Genomic DNA, 20,325 nt, shown 5'->3' with positions numbered 1-20,325 from the left:
GCAAATTTTCACAAATCTCAAACTACGCCATCAATCCCAACAAATCAATAATTTTTCCTTTAAACCCTCTTAGCCACAAAGAATTTTTGATTCCAGAAACAAAGATCAAAGTTAATTATACACTTAAATATTTGGGTATAAACTTTACCCATCCCCAACACGAACTAATTAATAACAATTTATACAAAACATGGTCAAAAGTCATGGAAGATCTCACAAGGTGGAAGAATCTAAACATTTCCCTACTCTCAAAAGTAGCTATTATAAAAATGAATATCCTGCCCAAAAATATTTTCCATCTATTTGCCCTTAATCAAAGCATTCCAAATGCTTTCTTCTTAAAAATTAATGCTACATTGGGGAAATGTGTGTGGTACCCTAAACATGTTAGAATTAGCTATACTAAATTAACACTTCCCAAAGAAAAGGGGGGGCCTGGCCCTCCCGGATTTTCTAACATACTACCGTATAATAAATGCCAGCCGTATTTTACACATAACCAACTTCCATCCTACAGATAAAGACTGGAACCCCATATGGACAAAAATCTACAATGCACACATAAGTGCATCCAATATTAATCCTAGAGCAACCATCTTTCTTAATCCTAAAACTCTCAAAGAATATAAAATTCACCCTACATTAATAAAAAATATTATTGGGTTCCAAAAGCTGATAACAGCTCTTGATCTGAAAAACTCTTTAGTGATGGCTCAACCAATTCATCTAAACCCCAACTTCAAATTGAGTAACACCATGTTAAATCTTGATAGCTTTCCAATTATCAAGAACTGTACAGTATGGGACTTCTATATAATTAATGATTTACCCTTTGAAATCATCATAGCCTCATTAGCAGTCATTAAAAAATATTACATAATTATTAAACAAATATTATACCTAATATCTCTGGTTACAGACAAGATTAAAGTAACCTCTTCAGAATTTCAGCTCTATCAGAAACTAATAGCCCAACTTCTGTTAAGGACTAAAATGCTTTCTAATGTATACAGATTAATAACAAAAATTAAACATCAAGATAATGTTCTATTCTCTAAGTACTGGGATAGCCAAAACAAAGAAATAACAATTGACCAAAAACTTGAGGCAATTGACACAACAATAAAATTAACCCCTTTCAAGAAACTGATATACACTCAGTTCATGATAAACAATAATGCCTACATTACACCTTTATTCCTAAGTAAAATCAATTCAAATACCTCGCCTTTTTGCCCAACTTGTCCTAATTCGGTAGCAGATACACTTCACATATTTTGGTCCTGTAAAAATGTGTATAACTATGGTGCTCCCTAAGAGCACAACTTGAAAAAATGGGATACATGAAGTCAACCCTATCCTGGGAAATGGCAATTTTGAATATTTTTCCCAGTTCCTATAAATATGAGTTGAAACATATTACTGTTACGCTATGTGCGCTACTTAAAACTTATATTACACGAAACTGGTTAGATAGGTCCAAAACATCCTGGAAGGAGTTCAAGTCTATGTCTATCAAATATGTGTTAGCAAGTAAACTAAAGACAACAAGCAAAAAGAAAACTACTTCCAAAAATACTGGAATAACCTTTTAGAAGTTCTTAAATAATAATCTTCCTCGCTTTAACTCCTCTATCTCTTCTTACTCCTCTGGTCGCGCCCCTATTTCCCTATTACATAATATCCCCACTTCTGGTGGAGTATTAACCCTAGTCTAAATTATTTTCAATTTTAAGTCCCCAACTCCACTCTAACCCCTGAAAAATCAAAATAGAAACCCTATTTCCATGCTCCTCTACCCTAGTATCAGCAGAAACAACTATCTTTATGCCAATACCTCCTTACTTAGTTACAGCCAAATGTACATATTGTAGATAGTTAAAGCAAATAGGTATTGGGTTTATGATCTTATACTCTTACATATGATTATTCAGTATCTTGAATTGTCAATACTCCCTTTTACCATTCTATGTTAAATTCTAAAACACTTGCACATGGGAGGTTAATTGTTTCCCTTGCAATTTTTTGCTGAACCTATATGATATCAAGCAAGTATTTACTAACTGTATCCACCTTCTTTATTTCGATTCTATGTGCTTTTGTTGTATGACCTGTATTTGTATTTGTATATTAACAAAATGCAATAAAAATTAGATTGCAAAAAAAAAAAAAAAAAAGATCAGTACTTAAATCTGCAGGTAAAATGTACTATATAAAGTTGCTAAAATAATTAGGATGATCTGCTTAGGTCCTATCAAACAAGTGTGTTACAAGGCACCTTCTGCTTCTGAAGCTGTCAACTGTGAAACACTCCCACAGCTGCCATGGTAGCGTGATCTACACAGATTGGACAGTTGGAAAGAGAAAGATCAACAGCCCAGGATATATAACCATATAGTCACCCTATATGCTAGGATATGAATCTATCATGCTAATGTGTCTTACTCATCTGGTGATGAATGTTTAGTTCCTTTAATTGAGTATTTTATGTGAAGAAATAGGAGGTCATGTATGTTTAGTTGGTATGACTAGCAATCCCTGGGCAGACATCTCAAAATGATCATGGAGTAAGTAACATTTTTAAGGAAATGGGACCCAAGTTATATAGAGCTAGATAGTCCAACTTGTCAGAGAAAAACAAATGCAGACTCCACAATAATGGCGCCATATGGCAGTGTTAGGTGGTACCCTTTATTTATCTGTCTGTGAAGTTCTGCACTAAATGTAACCTATCATGACTATAGAAGCATTAGGTATAGAGCATTCGATATGTAAAGTAAACAAATCCATTTTACTGAAACTGATTAATGACAATTACTGATTACTACTGACAATTCATTTGTGTTCATTGTATTCTAACTGACTGAACACAATTGATCATAATCACCTTTTATTGTGGATTAGAGAACAACCCTTAGACATATAGGGGCCATCCTTTGTGTGGAGAGTTTCTCCTTTCCTGACTGATCTACAAGCTATGAAGTTAGTATATATAAAACTGGAGGTCGGGGTAGATAAGAAAATATGGTATACTTGGTGATCGAGGAAAGGCACAACAAGCAACTAATGGTCAGCTAAGAAGGAGCCAAATATATCTAAACAATTAGCCCGGAGAATGTGATTTCAAGAATGCAGAGGGACTGGCCTTGCAAAAAAATACTTATTTCTATAACTGTATGTGAGTTTTATGAGAAATGTGGTCTCAATCAGTTATGATCAATGTTTTTCAAATAAATTGTACATTGTTCATTTATAGGGAAGTCAACCAAGCATGAACCAGAAGACTGTTCAGATATGTGCTTAAGAAGGCTTAACAGCTAATCAGATTACTAAAAAATTTCTGATTTGATAAACAAATTTAAATATAAGAGACTGCAAGGACCATGCATTTGAACATGTTTAATAAGAGTCATCAGTTCAAGTAAAGAATATTTACTGTCCAAAGTATCCTTCTCTCACATACCATCACTGCTGGAAGGGAGATGATTTTCCTTACTTCAGTATGTAGCAATCTCAAAGCTATAGTATTAAGCAAGATACTTTATATGAGGATGTGGAGGGGCTGAGTCCTTCAAAACGGAAGATTTTACAAGGCAGAGACAATACGTGGACAATAGTTACCTTGCCAATACCCACCCTTATAGGGAACTTCCAGCCTCTGGGAGGGCAAAACAAATCAGGCCCAAGATGAATTTATAGCCATTCGATACTATTGTCAAGATTTGACTTAGAGAAATTGAGAGTATCACTCTGTTTTATATGTAACAAGGGATTATTCCAAAGATATAACAATTCTGTCCCTCCAGCATAAATTATGTACATGTTGATGGAGATTCAAGTTCTTAGTTTGAATGCTTGTGGGGCCATTTGTTTTGCAGAGGTATCAGAGATCAAGAACTGAATTATTGAAAAGGACTTACCATGGGACATAAATGTTCAAATTATATACCTTTTATGTTGCTTTGCCTACTTTACAAAATTTGTTATACTGCTTTGGCAATAAAAACAAGCAGTGCACATGATTCAAAGCAAAGTGCATGCCAGCATCACAAGGTGAAACAAAAGCATATAGAAACAAATAAATAAATTAGGTAAAAAATCTACCCAACTTCAAGCAGTTAATCTCAGGTTACACAAGGCTGTTGAATGACAGACCAGACAGCTGAATGAGTGAAATCAATGACACCCCCCCTCAATGAGGCAGATAGCTAGTGTGTGGTAAAAGGGAAAAATAGACTTTGCAAAGGACCTGACGTGCAACCTTCAATGAAGGTATGTCCATTCACGCATGTCTCCACGCAGAAGACACTCTAGCTGAGAATCGAACCGGACAGCGTCTTACTGTGAGGCGACAACGTTACCGCAGCACCACCACTGCGGGTATTAGCATGTGTAGGATATAAGGTCTGAAACACAACTGTGGGCCAGTAGTCAGTTACTTCAATCCTCAGTGGTTTGTCAGAAAATCAAAATTTTAGTGAGGAATACACCAAAAATATAAGGTAAAATCTGAACATTCTGTGAAACTCTGGACAGTTGAGAAGTATGGAAGCTGCCGATGTACAAAAAAATGGAAGAAGAAAAACTGAATTGACAAATTTTAAAAAACAGTGACATGCTCCTTAAATATTATACTCTAATATAACAGTATTTTCTAGATATTGCAATTCCTGAAGCCATAATTACTACAGGAGTACAATTTTTTGGTAAATATTATTATATTGTCCATTATCTTCTGTGCTACATTTATATGTTAAGTGGATTTCATTTTTTTGATAACTTTCCTTATTGTTTTACAACATGCACCTACCATACATCAGTGTCTTCAGTTTAACACCTTTGTAGCCTGAATTTGTTATGCTGTTGTAGATTTTTATCATCCCAGGTGCTTCCCTACACATTGCCAGGTTGATTTTCTCTAATTGTCAGGTGACTAAGACACAAGACACTGAGGAACAGCATAACCATCACTGTTTTCCAAAGGAAGTCACTCCGGGTGTGATTTCTAAATGTCTGGCAGCACTGGTTCTTTGAAACATGACTTGGGTCCCACACTCAAAAATACTAAACAACATGTGCATGCATGTAATCATATCATGCACAAACACAAAAGATAAGAAGTTTATGTAGGAATACAGCTTAGAAAACATGGAAATGTTACAGATATAGCCAAAAAAGAAATGAAGCATATGCTGGCAAATTAAAAAGTTGTGAAATTTATTGGATTAACAAAGCAAACAGAAAGTGATTTTATCTCCTGATGTAAAAGTGGAAAGAGGTTATCAGGTTGCATAAATCACCACTGAACGTTTTTCTGATTAAACTGTGCCATAAACATTATATGAGCAAAACTAAACAATTCACATGCCCTGCATTTTTAAAAACAAGAATATATAAATAACAGGTTTAAACATTATAAAATATTATAAACATTATAAAAAAACAATGAATAGCATCATTTATTCCTAGAAAGACACTAGGAGCAAGGAACACCTGCCACCAAGATTCTTTAAATCCCATTTTTTTTAATCTCACCAATATTTTCTCCTTTTCTGTGGTTGAAAAATCAAATGCATAAAGCAAATAGTTTTTGTGCTTGTCTTATGTAGTATGCCTGTATAGTGTATTAAGAGTTTTTTTTTTTGCTCAAACTATGCAATAAAGTTCATATATGCAGGTGCAAATTCCATTAGTTGTTTTACAAGCATAGACGGCATCACATCTGGTGCATACTACTACATAAATGACATATTTTGGAGTATAAGTAAAGCATCCTGGTAGCTGAAAATCCTTTGCTTACTCACATTATAAAAAGAATGATACCTCTCAATCTCTTAGCATGAGCATTCTGGACAAATTCTAAAACAATAGGGAAACAAATGTCCAAAATCAAGGGCAGGTTTTAAATATTGCTCTTATAAACTTAGAAATTTGCTAGAATAATGTTTGCATTAGCATGCATACTCTGAAAGAAGTGAAGGCTAAAACTCAGATATCTGTCATTATTTAATTACATCAATCCTCAATGATTTGCCAAAAAGCACAAATCTTATAAGGAACAGTCAAAAAATATGAGGCAAAAATCTGAACATTCTATGAAATTCTGGACAATTGAGAGGTATGAAAAGAAGGGTTATGTACTATAGTGTATATCTGCACTGAGAACCATTTCCACATTTAAAAGTGCCTTACCCTGCTGAAACAAATGGAACTATTTTTTCTTTGTTAACCTCAAATACAATTTTTGAAATTGCTTGCTGTCTTGGCCACTCCATGTGCTAAAAGAAGCAAGCAACAGAATAAGGCATGCTGGACATTTAAGTGCCGGTACTACTGCATAGCATTATTATAGGGAAGGAATTAGCATGAGACTGACAAAGGAAGCTCTGCGGTTAAGAAAAGAGCCCAGTAAGAAAACATGGGTGAGACTTCTACTTATCTGACAGCTCTGTTATTGTAAAAACACAACATTGAGAGTCACTCATATGTGACAAGAGATACAATCCATATGAGCAAGAACTGAATACGTCACTTTAGTGATATTTTGGTATATGTCACACATATGAGCACTAGTTTATCATGACTGAGAAATGTTCATTTTGCTCATGGTGAACACTGTTGGTCAGCAAATACAATACTTCACTTATTTTGAACACTTCTGTGATATAGCTGGCCTTGAATCCTGTCAGTTTTGTCACATACACACAAGCTAGTTACAGACTTAAAACATTAGGAAACCTGATAAGTAACTATAATTACTACTGTATTTCAAATCCTACTTCTGTGATTCAGCCATAAGGACCAGAACTGGGGAGCCATGCAGCAATGGGAAGGGGTGAAGGAGTGAGGCCCTTTTGCCTTCCCTGGGGGTGAGGGTGAAGCTGGTGTGCACTTGGGGGTACACAAGGCAGTGCAGTGTCATTTCCTTGGCAGTGTTGTGCTAGTTACTTATAAAAGTAATAAGTTACTATTAATGGTTACTTTTTAGTGAAAGTAATATGTTCATGAATGAAAAGTCTATTGCACCAAAGTCACTCTGTCTACCATAAATGAAAGTCCAAAAAACACTATATGGCAGAGGACTCCACATAGAGCTGATCAATTCTTTTATTCACTAAAATCAAGAGTAAAACATTGTATAAGCGCTTTCAGGCTGACATGCCCTTCATCAGATAACAAAAAAACAGTACAAAAGCCATTTTTAAAATTTGATTGGTTGATTTGTATTTTAAAAATGGCTTTTGTACTGTTTTTTTGTCTCATAAAAGGGAAAGGTCTCATACTTATCATTATGAAATTACCAAATATGGCAATACTTTAGTGTGTACGGTTAAGCAATAACTTAGAAGAAACACAGTACAACTGAAAGGTGCTCCTTACGGTGGACACATCTAGGAGTACATACACATTTATGGTTTGAGTAGGGCAGCAATTGCATATGGGAAATCTGGCACAGTGTACAAGTGTTTATTATTGACAACTGTTGTAAGCCACTCGTGTGTGCTGAAGAAGTGGTCTGGCAATGATGGCAGAGTGCAGTAAATATAATTCATCATACCTGTTCTGCTCTCAAACCAAGACTGCCTTAACAGTACACAAATCAAATATTTTGCGTCCTTGTAAACAATGGACACAGAGATGCCAAGCCTCCACTGTATTCTGAGCTCTTGACAATGTCAGTTCATTTAAGTCATTTAAGATCTAATATAACTAAATAAGATGGGAAAAAGGGGTGGAAATCATGATGTTACTTATGCTCTAGAAGTGAATTTCCTAAGTTTTCCTAAGACATTTCACTCCCTGAAATATTTAATAAGATCCTTGCCCTCTGGGGGAAATGTTGCTATAAAAACAAAGAAAAGCAAGTTTTACCAATTGTTTGCCACACAGCTGGGATGACAGCATTGACCACACAGGGGTGGTAAATCAAGGTGCTGTACTTTTCTCCACAAGTTCTGCCCAAAATGAAACAGGCAGCCCTTGCTAACAGCACCAGGAATATTGCAGCATATGCTCCTTTTAACTGCAATCTCAAAATTGCATAAAAGATATCATACATGAGGTGTGAGACCAGGCACACACATAAGCTCATAAATAGCCTGCCACAAGATGTTATACACCATCAGGGACTTCTGTGACATCAAACAGTGAACAAGTAGAACACATTTGTTACGTATACCACACTTAATGAAGCTGTGCTGTACAACTGATGAGTCATCAGTTGTACAGCATGTTTTGATACACTCTAACAAAAGCATTAGGGGGCAATATCTCCTACGTTGAGAACCACTGGTTTAAGCAAAAGTAACACATTTACATTACTAGTTACTAAAAAAAGTAACATATTACTATTACTTCACTACTATTTTGAAAAAGTAACACTTTATATTGCTAGTTTTAGAAATTGTAATATATTACAGTAATGCATTACTTTTGTAACACCTCCCTCCCATCACTGCTCCTTGGTGAAGACCAGAGACCACTGCTTATGCAACAGGAAGAAACAGGGCTGCTTGGACGGAAGGCCTCTTGTAGAAATTAGAGGACATTGTCTGTCCCCAACCAATTGCAGGCTCCCTGCCAAGTGCCTCACTGAGTGTGATCATCTCTAGGGCTGGGGAGAAATTGAAAAAATGTCAGTCCCCCCCAATGGCTGCCTGCATGATGATCCCACTCATTTGGATCTCAGTCAGTGAAGGGAACAAATGGAGCCATGGGTGAGAGATCATCTGATAGTAGGCAGTGGAGCAAAAGTGAAAAAGATAAATACTCATTTTTGACTTTTATGTTATGGGGCAAAAGCAGAAAAAGACAGAAAAAAATGGAGACTGGAAACATTTTACTAAATATTTCCAATTAACTGCTATAAAACAATGCAACAAAGGTGCTAACACATGTGTCAGAGTAAGGACTTCAGTCTTCTTATCGTAATAAATGAGCTCCTTTGTTGTATTGTTTTCCAGTAATTACTGAAATGGATAATTTGACTACATGATTTCAGCAGTCACTTTTTTGCAGATATTCTGCTGCAGCCCATAAAGATGTTATCTATCCAGTGCCAGGATCATCGTGGTGAGAGGTGCTGCTTAGAAACCAGTACTGATGAAATTAAATTAAAGAATCAATTAGATTGCATTTCCTTTATTAAGAATAAAGTCTCTGCCCAGTTGCAGGATGTAATGCAGTTCATTTCATGCTCAAACTCTTATCCCTTCGCAGTGAGCAGCAAAAACTTATGAAGATAAGTATGCAGACCTGTACAAACAGCAGGGAGTACGCAGCTGTTTTCTGTTGACAGTTAAAGGAGGACATTTACAAATATTGGAAGGCATGATTTTTAGGGACAAATAGCATCTGGGATTCAGAAAAGCTTGACATCAGGTGGAAACATTAACATGATCAGCCCTCCCCCCACACGGGAAGCCTTTCTTATTCTTAGACAACCCTACCAGTGAAGGTTAGTAACAAACCATATCCGTATACAGGAAAGAACATCAGCTTTAATAAAACAACCAAACTGACTAAGCGATTTCACCCACAATTGGGCTTCATCAGAGTCAGTGTAAAACAACAGAATTTACATTTATATACCAATTAGTACTAATTAATTGTACAAATTACACTCTAATTGTTTCATACATTTAACCCCCAAGCATCCAGTTCCCATCACATAAAAAGTAACCACCTAGTATGTAAGTAAAACTTGTTGGCTATACTAAAGCTACTGCAAAAATTTAAAAATAATTAAACTCACTCATTCTGTTAAAATACAAAGATAACACTAGACATGATTTTAATGTTATATAAACATCTAAAATATGCATACATTATAAAAACTGTGATTTATATTTTAATACACATGCTGTTGAAATATGTCATTGATGCTTGTTGCATTAAATGCATCCAGGCGTAACTGCCATAAACATTACCTCACTTCCAGTAAAGTTTTAAAATCTCCAAAATCACGTTTTGGCAGTCTATCAATGACAAAAAATAAAAACCATTTTAAAATTACTGCAATTCTTAATATGATTAAATAGGGCATTAGAAGATTTTTTTTTATTTTTAATTTCTCTATTATGCTCAAGTATTCGTAATCTCAGTTTTCTTGTGGTCATACCCACATAAAATGCAGTACAGGATAGACATATAGCCACATACACCACCATATTTGTCTTATAGTTCCAATACCCAGGACATTTTAATGTCTTCTTGTAACTGCATATCTGTACGTATGGTCTATCGTTAATAAATTTATAAGTGCTACTATTGCATTTACCCATCCTAGCAGGTCTCTAACTAGTTGTCCAAGACAATTGTTCAAAAAGATCTTTCAAGTTCTGACCTCTACTATTGATAAACCTTGGAACACATCCAATTGCATCTTTTACTTCCTGAGTAAACACACTGTCCCATACAGAGTCCCCCAGATTCTCAAAAGCTTGCACGGCGTGCATGATTAGTGTAAGAGGAAATTTTGCCAATATGGCAGCCGAGCAATCCATGTACCTGCTCATTTGATGTGCACGAGAACTCTAGCACTAGTGCTGCACGTTCCCAGCTCCCGTATGCAAATTACCCCATTTGCAGGTGAAAACCATGCAAATGAGGTAAATCTGCCATCCAGGAAGCAGGAATCAGGACTAGCGTAATATGCAGAAATGTACCCAGTTAGTAACTGAGTACGGTACTGCAAAATCCAAAACGGAGCTATGACAGCCCCAAATAAAGGCTGCATATCATTGAGGAAGCATGCCAATGGCCAAGTATATTGGCATTGCAAACAATACAAAAAAATAAAAAAAAATCAATCTTTATTTTATTTTAAGCTGATCTCGGCTGTTTAAGCATAGGGTAGCGGTGCGCAAACGGGATCGGGGGGAAATAATAAAATAAACCTAAAAAAAGCATTCTAACTAAAATCAGTATTCTGCCATGCAAGTCAATGGCAGGCAGAAGACAACCTGGCCAGTGAATAGTGGTTGCTAAGGGGGGAGGCTCAGTGTGAGACATGTAACTATGCATTAGCAAGCAATCCTACGCAAATGAGGGGAAGGATAGTGAATCCCAGTTTTCCCCAGCATCTGAGGCAGGTCCCAACAGTGTAAGAGTATGAATAGCTGAGTGCAAGACTTGGAGGTAGGTGACATCATGGGTGGGTGTGTCAGGCATACTGTAAGTGGATTGGGGCCCTGTGGATTGAGTTTGCACCTAGCGTAGCACAGCTAAGCTAGGGGGTGTGTCTAAACCTGCCTAGCACTCTTTACAAAGTGTAAGCAGGTATGCACTCCACGCACTGGATTTTACAGGAAGAAAAAAGAAGTTAAACCAAGAAATAGCAGCAGTGTGCACATATGAGCACTTCGCACGGCGTGCACACGGGCTTAAACAGGAAGGCAATGGGAAGGAAAAAGAGCAGTAGAAAGGTAATCAAGGCAAACTAGCTTAGCTGGCAGGTGAAATTTATCAGAATCAGCCAATTACACAGGCAGCAGACTGGCCCAGCCCAGAACACTACTATAAACTAAGCCAACACCTTCCCCTCTGGTTTTTCCCACACTTTACACCACCAGTGTATACAAGTGGGGACATTTTAACAAACAAACCTACAAAATGAGAAGGGCTGCAGCAGGCAACAAAGAACAACATGTGCAAGAGGCTGAGGGTGGTGAGGATGTGAATGCTGCCAAACAACCCACAATGAGGAGACGGAAAAGAGAGCACAGACCCAGGGTAACCTATCAGGGGCTACATGAGGTGGAGATAGTGGAGCACTATAGGGTGAACAGAGACCTCCTACAGCAAATTGTTGAGCTGTTACAGCCACACCTGACACACTAAACTGACTGAAGGAAACCCATCCCAGTGGACACCAAGGTATGTGTAGGCCTAGGTATACTATCCACAGGTACCTTCCAAAGCACAACTGGGGATATCATGGGGATCTCACATGCATCAGCATCCAGAGAATTTCCACCAGTTCCTGGATGCCATGTCAGCACATGCCAGTGAGCATGTATATTTCCTCAACACCCATGAGGTGTTGACCAGCAATATGCGTCTCTTCCACCAAATAGCAGAATACCCTGGGGTAGTGGGTGCTATAGACTGCATGTACATATGCATCAAAGCACCACCCAGTGAGCAGGGTAAGGCCTACATCAACCACGGGGGCATCCACTCCATCACCTGTAGCTATGGTATGGATGTGAGCATGCAAGGGAATTGGGAGGTTGAATGTTATGGCAGCAGACAGTAAACACCTATAGTGGCACCATGACATCTGTAACACATACTGGAGTCACTATAGTAGCCAGTACTACACAAGGTGACAAACCCCACTGCAAGAAATGTGCTGAGCGACATGTGTAACCATATGACCCACACAAGCCAGTCAGGACGGTTCACATACCCAACAACAGTCTCAGCCAGCAGGACAGGTGTAGACAAATCCAAACAGAGCCTGTGGCATGGCCCCAGAATGATGGCTATGGTTAACCCCCCCAGGCCTACACAGACAGACCACAGCATGGCAGGCAGTGGGATGTTAGTTCTGAAGGGTAGGAAGACAGACAATAATATGTAGGACAACCAAAGCCATGATCTATAGTACACTGGTATGCCTCTAGTCAGCATGATAGTTAGCAATACAGAATGAAATGGAGTACCTAACATACCAGTATGGTCATAGCAAATGTGTACATGTTTCACGTGTGCCCCCTACATCCTACATAGTAATGTAATAACAGTCAGGTGTGCCACCAACCCTGTGTAGAAATGTAGAAACAGTTAGGTGTGCCCCCCACCATCCTACATAGTAATGTAATAACAGTCAGGTGTGCCTGCACTCCTGTGTAGAAATGTAGAAATAGTCAGGTGCTCCCCCAATCCTACATAGTAATGTAATAACAGTCAGGTGTGACCCCCCCCCCCACACTCCTGTGTAGAAATGTAGAAACAGTCAGGTGTGCCCCCCCCCCCCGCTATACAGAAATGTAGTAACAGTCAAAGCCAAATGATCGATGGATACCCTGCAGAGACAGCATGCTACCTGTTGGTGTACAACACAAAGATCAACTACCTGGACACGATCCACAAATTCAATACAGACAGCCATACTGGGCATGCTCACACACTTAGAGAAATGAAGGCAATGTCAGTCTACAACATACTGAAAGTTCATAATGGGCATGCTCACACACTGAAACACATGAAGGCCATGACTGCAAACACCAGTGGACCAGACATATCTGGAAGTTTCAGTTGTTAGTGCAGACAGTGGTCAGTATGCACCACTAATGCCTTGCACACACAGTGGATAGGAATACAGACATATATGTCAGGACAACACACTATAATAAGCCAAAGATAGATGTACACAGATGTGTGGAAGAGGGTCACTGTGCCAAGGAGCCATCCAGGCCTGACCCACCCAGCACATAGCCAAGGGGCCCCAAAAACATAAGGTGGAGATGTCATTCACTGCAGATACTAACCACCAGTATCTGTCAGCATTACAGACTATGTGATGCACATGCCAGCTGTGCAACATGACTGTACAAGGAAGTAGTCATCTAGCAGCCGTATACACGTACCTGTTACATATGACCCCCTGTGTGCCTGCATGTGGCATGTCAACCCGTACATGAATGGGTTATGGCCCATGCGCACACTGCCCTCCCCATAGCCCTACTATGGCAAGTCTGTTAAGGTAATCCAATGTAAAATACACCTTTGGGAGAGTTGTAGCCCAGTATTCTCCGTGGCATGTCCCATAACTGTGTATTGTTGTAGTGTGATAAACTAATTAGGTAGGAGTTCTAACCCAGACTTGCCAACTGTGTGCATGTCTCTCTGACTCTGTAGAGAGCAATGCTTTTTAGAGTACTCACACTCCTCACAATTCATATAGTCAACTTTAGCCAGGATGCTGATGTCACCCACCTAGAACTACACCTCTGGGAAGATTGTTTCCCAGTAATCTCTGTAGCATGTCCTGTGACTGCATACTGCTATAGTGTGATAAAGTAGTTGGGTAGGTGTTCTAACCCCAGACTTGGCAAGTTTGTGTGTGTGTCTGACTGTGTCGAGATCAATGCATTTTAGGGTACTCACACTCCTTACAATTCATATACTCAACTGTGGTAAGGCTGTTGATGTCACCCACTTAGAAATTACACCTCTGAGAAGGTTGTTGTCTAATAATCTCTATAGCATGTCCTGTAACTGTGTATTGCTATAGTGTGATACAGTTAGGCAGGTGTTCTAACCCTGGGCTTGGTGCATGCCTGTCTCTGGTTGTGAGAGAGCAATGCTTTTTAGGATACTCACACTCCTTGCAATTCATATACTCAACTTTGGCAAGGCTGCTGATGTCACCCACCTAGAAATACATCTCTGGGAAGATTGTTGCCTAGTAATCTCCATAGCGTGTCCTGTAACTGCGTACTGCTGTAGTGTGAACAAGTAGTTAGGTAGGTGTTTTAACCCCAGACTTGGCAACTGTGTGTGTCTGTCTGTCTCTGATTGTGTAGAAATCAATGCTTTTTAGGGTACTCACACACCTTACAATTCATATACTCAACATTGGCAAGGCTGCTGATGTCACTCACCCACCTAGAACTACACCTCTGGGATGGTTGTTGCCCAGTAATCTCTGTAGCATGTCTGGTAACTGCGTACTGCTGGAGTGTGATTTAGAACTGTGGTAGGGTTCCATCTCCACCCATGGCAGTTCTGGATGTTTTTTGTATGTTTTAATGTCTGTGTATGGAGCAATGCATCATAGGCTAGTCACTTGTAGTACATTTCAAATGCCCTACTTTGGTAATCCTGCTGATGTCATTCATTGTGAAATGCACCTTTGAGGAAGGAGTACTCTAGTAATCCCAATGGTGCGTCTTAAAACAGCTCCATGCTGCAGTGTGATATACACCTCTGTCAGGGGTTCTATACCCATGCATGTTGATTGTGGATGTTTTGTGTGTGTCTCACTGTCTGTGTAGGGAGCAATGCATTTTAGGCTAGTCACTCGCAGTACATTTCAAATGGCCTACGTTGGCAATCCTGCTGATGTCATTCAGTATGAATACACCTTTGGGGAAGGAGTACTCCAGTAATGTCCATGGTGCATATTGCAAATGTGTAGTGTAATAAACCAGTTAGGTAGGGGTTCTACTCCCAGACATGACAGGTGTGTGTGTGTGTGTGTGTGTGTGTGTGTGTGTGTGTGTGTGTGTGTGTGTGTGTGTAACTCGTGTACTAGGAGGATATGTGTGTGTGTGTGTGTGTGTGTGTGTGTGTGTGTGTGTGTGTGTGTGTGTGTGTGTGTGTGTGTGCATGTGTGCGTGTGTGTGTGTGTGTGTGAGACACCTGGGCCCAATGTGGGGAGGGTTTTGCAAAATTATTATATAGTGGCCCTAGTACATATCACAATGCCCACTGTACAGGGGTAACAGCTGTGAAATAGCCAAGAGGCTGGGGTGCATATATCCATACCCATACATGTGACATCAAGGCCAGGTAATCACAGTTAGCAACCCCAGCATTACCCAGACCACACTCCCACCCATGTCTCATACACACACACATGCCCAGGCAACAGCCAATATGTGGGTAGTACACTGCATATTGGCCACTGATAGTAACTATGGAGTGATATCAGTGGGCTACAGAGGGCATGTCACCCTCCCCATCTGTCCAATATGCACATACATGCAGACAGTGCACCTCCCCTATGTTCCCCAATGGACACCTGCACCACCTGTGGTGCCTTCACATGTGGCCCACAACAGACATACCATGCTTGACAACATGCCCTGTATGGACAGATGCCACTAACACCAAGGAATCCTGTTAGCATGCTATCAATGTAGGTGCAGGGCAAACCTGCTGCCCAATAACAGTCCCTTCCACAGATGGGCAAGACTGGCACATCCGATGATAATCTGTGTTCACAACATGGGCCAGACACCCCAGGTACAGTTCCATATGTCACTGTACATGCATGTGGGAGGTGTGCACATCCTAGACACTGTCCATGTCATGGTCTAAGGAACACATTCATGACAAGCAATGCACAGCATTGGCCACACACAATAGTCACTCAGGTGACTGGATGGGGGATACAATACACACAAATGCAGAATCTACTGCCCTGAACCACAATGCAGACCATTGTCATGTGGCCTGATGCCAAGGTATACCCATTGCCTACCCATGTATAGCCTGCTGGCACAGTCGACCACCACACACCTGTGCAGACATGCACACATGCATGTCAGTACTGGCACCCTATGTGTTTGTGTGTGTGTTGTATGGTGCGTATGTCCACATCCACACTCACTACAACCCCCATGTGCATACTGAAGCATGCTGTCTGATGTTTGACACCTTCTCATACTCTTTTCCCATACAACCTCCATATGACCCATGTGGTGCATGTAATACCTGCACAGTGATGTGTTGTGGCAATCCCACTACTGATGAGATGTACTCCTGGCCCTGTCAAGTGTGTAAATGTGTGTGCATCCCTGTGAGAGTGTGGCTGTGTTCACGCTGGCACCTGTTCATGCGGACAGGCACGTGTACGTCACCTACCGTATAGCTACCTTATCCCTGTTGCAGATGTCACTCACAATCACATATATGTTCTAAGTGCTCCTCAACAGGTAACCCACATGGTGCATGCAATAACTGCATTGAACTGTGATAGCACTACATAGTTGTCAGGGGAGTTAATACCCTGTGCTGGTAGGTGTGTAACACAAACATGCTTCAGTTTTACTCTCCCACCCTTCCCTGACATGTATTTGCCTCTGTCTGACTCTCCCACTCCCTCTCTGGTGGATGTGGAGACCCACACCTGCTTTTCTTAGGCAGCAGCATGTGTATTTTAAGTGATGTTCATGATCAGCTGATGGCCTTTGCATGAATTGCAGCCCTTCCATAGCTGATTGCATGTTGAACAGCTGTGGTAACATTCCCATAGCCAATTGCATGGAAACACACTCCAGTATCTAAGAACATCATGGTGGTGTTGGCCCTTTTCATTCACTATGGGCAGGAACTAGATCTGTTGTTAGGCAAACAGCATCTCATATGGATTGGGGATTTACCTCTAACAACATACACTGTGGAAACAGGGCAACAAACAGGAGGGAGAAGTGCTGGACCTGACTACATGCTGTAAGTGCTGCTATACTGCATTTAGAGTAATGTTGGTTTCACAGTGTTTGTCTGGATATGGTGGTCATACATATCTCAATACCTGCCATGTCAATCCCATGTTTATGAGGAATCCCCATCTGCAGGGTTATCTGCAGACTGGGCAGTGTTGTGCCTTTGGTTTCATATGTTACCCACAGAGCATCTATCGCTGGACTGCAGAAGGTAATTTGAGGATTGCAGTCTGTAGATAGTGAAGGCCATGACAGTTACTGACTTCATATCTCTCATAGGACATATGCTGTAACAAACCCCATTACAACAGTAAATGTATGAGGTTATCACAGCAACATGTCAATATTGGCCCTGTGTATGCGCTCCCAGCCACACCTCTGACAACCTTTGTACATATGTTGTGCAGGAGGTGGTACATATGTGCTGTACACCATAATTAGTGTCATCATATCTGATAACAAGCCAGTGATATATCAGACTGCTACACATTTATGTACAGTAGGGGTTATATTTCATGACATAACCTGGACATTCTGTGGATGTTTGTACAGTACTGAGGTCTGTGTACTTATGGTGAATGTCAGCAGTGTGTGTATTGTTAATATGTACTTTAGCCTGTGTACAGACTGTGGTAGATGTCATTGTTCTAGTTCCCTTCCTATCTGATGTTACATGCTGCCCCACTGTATGGTACCGTATTGGCGTACATGTTTGTAGGGCCATACACACACATGTCCCATATCACAGACAGCCATCAGACCAAACTGTGTAGCAGCCCAGTATATGCAGGGTCAGTCTGTGAGTGGCACATATGAGGATGGCGTAGAACAGATATGCCATATACTGTAATATTATGCTAGCTTACCAAATGTGGTTTTGGCTGTGATCACATTAGTTGTGGTTATGCACTTTCACACGGGTGTATCTTACCCTGTGCTGTGACATGCCTGTTGAGCCTGCTATATATGCAGGTACATGTGCATTCCCGCATAGGAGATGTAGGTCAGTGTTGAGCCAGTCTGCCTGTAGCCTGCACAGTGCATTGTTACATGCCTAGCAGCTTAGTGTACTTACCCAGTGAGATGTCATGTGGAGATACTTGCCAGATGTACTGTTGCTGAGCCTCCCTTACAAGTCATGTATGTCAGACAGAGCAGTGGGATGTTGTACAGATGTATGTCAATATCTAGTGGGTAGTATGTGGCCATGGCACACCTGTACCGGTGGTCATTATGTGTCAGGCCAGACAGGAGTGTGTGAATGCATAACTTATGGTGGCAAATGTATATCAGTCTTTATGTGTTATACCCATCTACATGGCTGTCTACCTCCATATTGATAAGCATGGTACACATGTGCAATAAGGGCTTATGTGTATACCTCTCGACTGTAAAGGGTATGTCAGAATTTCCACATATAGTGGCCAATATCTCTGCTGCTGTCCACGGGGGCATTACATGCTAGCGGTGGTATTTTAAAATGATTTCCTTAGGATGTCTGTCAGTAGCCAATGGCACACGTTATAAGCATATGTGACCTCCTACACACACCATGTCTGTGAAGACAATCCCAATGACAGTAGCAATAGTCTACTAATATACCTGCTATACATAAAAACAAAAAAAGCCCGAACAAACTGGCAACCAACTCTCTTTAATAGTTCCAATCGATTTTGAAGTGCTTTTCGGCTGATACAACAGCCTTCATCAGAATACAAAAAACACACAAACCAGCTCATTTAAATAGTAAAATGCCAAAAATGGTGCCAAAATAAAAAAACAGTTAATCAATTAAAATACCATTATATCTTAAAGTTACTTAACCCTATTATGTTAAAATAAAATATAATAATAGTAATCAAGAAACATTTATACTCATCAAATGCGCAGTATTCTGTTATCTGCTTAAACTCCTAAGTCTCAGCAAACTGCTGATAGAAATTGCATCATACCTGCTATACATACCTGACACCCCCTTGCACTATGCCTTTGGGACTATAGGGGCTGGGGTAGGGCTACACTCCATGTCCAGGACATATGGTGGAAATATATGTACACATACTTATCCAGACAGCCATATATATGATTACACATGTGTAGTACTTCAAATTACCACTGTCATGGCAACCACCCACTATAAATCCCTACATTATGTGGATGTGGTCACTTTACATTTCCTGTGTGATAAACATCCTTCCTGTGTGTGGGCATCAGTGTTACAGACAGCAGGTAGCAATACCTCTTACAGGAGAACTGGCACACTCAGGGCAGCTACATATTTGTAGGAGGTTCAGGAACTACAGGCAGAGTGTGAGTAGAGTTGTGTTATGCTTTGTATAGTACTGGTGTTACAGGGTGTGTGTGTGTGTGTGTGTGTGTGTGTGTGTGTGTGTGTGTGTGTGTGTGTGTGTGTGTGTGTGTGTGTGTGTGTGTGTGTGTGTGCATTCTAGTTTACCTTGGAATGCAGTCTCTCTGCATAGCTCACAACTCTGGGCCTATCCTCTTTCTGGACAGAGGTATTCCTATTATGTTTTGTCTGTCCACCACACAGGTCCTGTGTCACATATTACACTGGCAGTGGGTGTGTTCAGTACATGGCTATATCCATTTCTGTTTCTAACCTCAATTCCCTGACTATGGGTATGTTGCAGACTATCCTGTAACACCAGCAACTTGTTAGTGTATGGCAACAGTTTTCCATATATGTGCCTGTGTTCCAGCCTCTGTCCTCCACCTACATACCAAACTTTGCACATATGTCATGCTGTCGGGGGTTGTTCTGTAGTGAGCTGTGAGTATATCACACTGCCATTGCTGCCATCAGTCCACAGCTGTTGTATCCCCCACACATTCAGTGGGGCTGGGGCCATATATGGGTGGGTGTCACTTACACAATACATGTGTGCCCTTAAGCACTCCAGAGTCCAGTGTATGTAACAGTGGTATATGGCCCTGTATTATTGAGTCTAGGGGGGAGCACCATAAATGACATAGGCTGTTAAAAAATGTGGGAGTATCAGGGGTGAGCTGCCATAAGGTATCTGGATGTACAGTACTGCATACTTCACCTATATTTACCTTACATGAATTGGGGTAATGCAAGCCTACTGCCTCCTATATTTTTTTATTGTACCTTTTTTGATCC

This window comes from Protopterus annectens, chromosome 10.part0 (assembly GCF_019279795.1).
Source record: "Protopterus annectens isolate FY-2018-M chromosome 10.part0, PAN1.0, whole genome shotgun sequence".
Classification (NCBI taxonomy): Eukaryota; Metazoa; Chordata; order Ceratodontiformes; family Protopteridae; genus Protopterus; species Protopterus annectens.
This window is presented reverse-complemented; position numbering follows the sequence as displayed.